The sequence below is a fragment of the Vicugna pacos genome, chromosome 15 (genome assembly GCF_048564905.1).
Source record: "Vicugna pacos chromosome 15, VicPac4, whole genome shotgun sequence".
Lineage (NCBI taxonomy): Eukaryota > Metazoa > Chordata > Mammalia > Artiodactyla > Camelidae > Vicugna > Vicugna pacos.
In genome coordinates this window covers 5,811,781-5,815,187 of record NC_133001.1, presented here as the reverse complement: position 1 = coordinate 5,815,187, position 3,407 = coordinate 5,811,781, and the positions used below count along the sequence as shown (strand labels likewise).

At 54.5% G+C, this 3,407-nt stretch overlaps 1 pseudogene; it reads left to right on the top strand.

Moving 5' to 3' along the window:
- The first annotated feature begins 1,473 nt into the window (after positions 1–1,473).
- On the top strand, positions 1,474–3,190 carry LOC140685845 (epsin-1 pseudogene; annotated as a pseudogene).
- Positions 3,191–3,407: the final 217 nt, after the last annotated feature.

The following is a 3,407-nucleotide window of genomic DNA, read 5'->3' as shown; positions in this document are numbered from 1 at the left end:
AGCTGTATTTGGAATCAACGTACTCATATTTGGGCCAGGATTGGGAGTTGTTGATTTTGAGAACTAGAAAGAAAGGGTGGAGAAGTTTTCAAATATTTTCATGGATTCTGTCTGCAAGAGATGCTGAAATTGCTGAAGGTTTCTAGTCTTTTCAGAATCAATCAGAGTCAACCAAAAGGGGCCTAGAAAAGGTGGAGTTGGGTGACTTAATGAGACTAGAATTTTTTAGTGCAATATTTGACTAAAATTGGTATTTTGGGTAAAATGATTGACTGACTTGAGTAATACTTTGACAGTTAATGTCTTTTCAAAAATTACTGATACAAACCTGAATAATGATGTCAATTAATTCAGATTCCCAAGTAGTGACTAGATTGGAATCTCTTTCCACAAACCTTCATGGAAAGTTTTCGGAAAATGTTCCTCACCACTACCTTCTCATTTTGTTTTCATCTCTTTCTGTAATGCAGGTGCAACCCAAGGCTGGACCACTAACTCAGAGACCAGAGAAGCCAGCCGTCAGATGAACTGCAAGTCTGAAACTACATGACTCATGCCTTTTATTAAGATGATGATTTGTATTATCTAAAATCATACTGGGCCTAATATACAAATGACGTGCTATTAATTTCTTTTTTTAAAAAAAAATAAAAATGACGTAGAATATCTTTATTAGTGGTAAATTTATTTCTCTTATCTTCATTTAAAGAATGGAATAAATACTTGCATATAAGAAGTGTTTTGGTGTGCTTCTCAACGTTTAATTGGGCGTGGTTTCACATGATTACACAGACACTCCTGTCTGTTCATTACTAAGCACTGAAAATGGTGAGCCAGTGAAAAATAGAATGTGATGATGAAATGACCTTCTAAGATAGTTAAGATGGACTGAAAACGCTAAAGGACAATGGGAACTGGAAAGAATCACCAAATGTGGTGGGCTGATTCAAAAGAGAACCAAATGCAATGAGGTATCACCTCACACCAGTCAGAATGGCATCATTTAAAAGTTCACAAATGACAAATGCTGGAGAGGCTGTGGAGAAAGGGAACCCTCCTACACTGCCGGGAGGAATGTAATTTTGTGCAGCCATTATGGGAAACAGTATGGACATTCCTCAAAAAGCTGAAAATAGACTTATCCTATGATCCAGAAATACATGCACCCTGGGTTGCTTCCCATCTGCTCAGTGGCTCCCCTCCGCCACCTGGCTCTCTGTGCCGCTCCTGGGTGCCAGGGCGGTGGGGCCCTCAGCTTGTGGCCCTCCATGTGTCTGCACATGCGCCAAGGTGTGCCCCATGATACTGAGGCCAAGCAGGGGACAGGGGATGCCTGCCATGACCACCCCCCAGAGCACAGCATGAAGAGGCCAAGACGCAGTGACCCACCAGCCCCTGCTGCAGCCTGCCTCCTCCAGTCGCCCCATCTCTGCACACCCCAGGGTGCCCATCCCCTCACTGATGCTGGGAGCCATGTCGACCTCGCTGCAGTGCCAGATGAAGAACATGGCCCACAACTAAGCTGAGGCTGAGATCAAGGTCCACAAAACTATGAGCAACACCCCTGGGACCCTTCCAGCTCCCTCATGTCTGAGATCACACGAACCTCACCTATGACACGATGGCCTTCTCACAGATCATGAGCATGATCTGGAAGCGGCTCAACAACCACTGCAAGAACTGGCCACGTGTACAAGGCCATGATGCCGACGGAGGAGCTCATCAAGACCGGCTCGGAGCACGTGTGCTGCAGTGCAAGGAGAACATGTAGGCCGTGCAGACGCTGAAGGACTTCCAGTACGTGCACCACAAGGGCAAAGACCAGGGCAGGAACGTGCACAAAAAGGTCAAACATCTGGTGGCCCTGTTGCCTGAAGAGGACTGGCTGCGGGAGGAGCGTGCACACACAAGGTCAAGGCCAAGGAGAAGCAGGCGCCCCTGCCATGTGCTCGGCCCCCGCCGGAGGCAGAGCAGGCCTGGCCGCAGAGCAGTGAGGAGGAGGAGTTGCAGCTCCAGCTGGCTCTGGCCACGAGCAAGGAGGAGGCCGACCAGCCACCACCGTGCGTCCCTGAGGATGACATGCAGCTCCAGCTGGCCCTAAGTTTGAGCCGCAGGGAGCACGATAAGGAGGAGCAGCTCGGTGCGGGGATGGCCGGAGGCTGCAGATGGCCACAGAGGAGAGCAAGAGGGAGACGGCCAGCCAGGAGTTGTCATCCCTCACAAATCTTGCTGATTTCCTCACGGCCCCAGGTCCTCCGCCGGCCACGGACCCCTGGGGGGGCCCAGCACCCATGGCCCCTGCCATCCCCACGGCTGCCACCCCCTCAGACCCCGGAGGGGGACCCTCTGTCCCTCCAGCTGTTGATCCCTGGGGTGGTCCAGACCCTACACCAGCCTTCGGGGACCCCTGGAGGACTGCTGCACCTGTAGGGCCCCCAGTTGACCCTTGGGGTGGGACTCAGTTGGGACCCAGTCCCCAGCCACTGGAGAGGGGCATGCTCCTGACCCACGGGGGTTCTCAGATGGGGGGGCCCCTTCAGCAGCCCCCCAGCCTCTGATCCCTAGGTACCAGCCCCAGCCCTCTCAGACCCCCAGCAGGGGGGTCACCTGCCAAGCCCAGCATCAACAGCACCACAGTGGTCGGGGGTCTGAGACAGAGCCTGACGAGTTCTATGGCTTCCACCGACTGCACATGGCCCTGCCGACCTCTGGGAGCAGCCCGGGGGAGCTGGGTCTGCACACCGGAGAGATGCCCACCTGCAGCCCTGTTGCATTCGACATGAGTGGGGTTGGGGTCTCTCTGGCCGAGGCTGTCAGGAGACCCTCGCCCGCTGCTGCCCCGACCCCGACACCACCCACACGGAAGACTCCTGAGCCCTTCCTGGGGCCCAACACAGCCCTGGTTGACCTGGACTCACTGGTGAGACAACTGGGCCCCACTCCACCAGGAGCCAAGGCCTCTAACACCTTCCTGCTGAGCAGAACCTTGGCCGCTGTCCCCTCCATCACCAACCATTTCCAGCCCACGTCCCCTGTGACGCTTACCTTGAACCAGCTGCGGCTCAGCCCCATGCCCCTGGTCCCTGGAGCACCACTGACCTACATCTCTTCCCCTGGTGGGGGCCCTGGTCTGCCCCCCATGATGCCCCTGAGACCCTCAGTCCCCAACACTAATCCCTCCCTCCTATAATCCAGGGTGGGAGGGGGCTTCCCCATTTCTGCTGCCTGGGCCACCAGTGTTGTGAGTGCATGTGAAGTGGGGGACCCCGCCCCCACCCAGCACCCTTCTCTCTCCTGGGGCACACTCACACTACACCCTCTTCCCATGCCTCCCATCCCGCCTCTCTGAGAGAAACTGGGCATCGGGGATGGGCAGGGTGCTGGCCAGAGGAAGACCCTTCCTATGG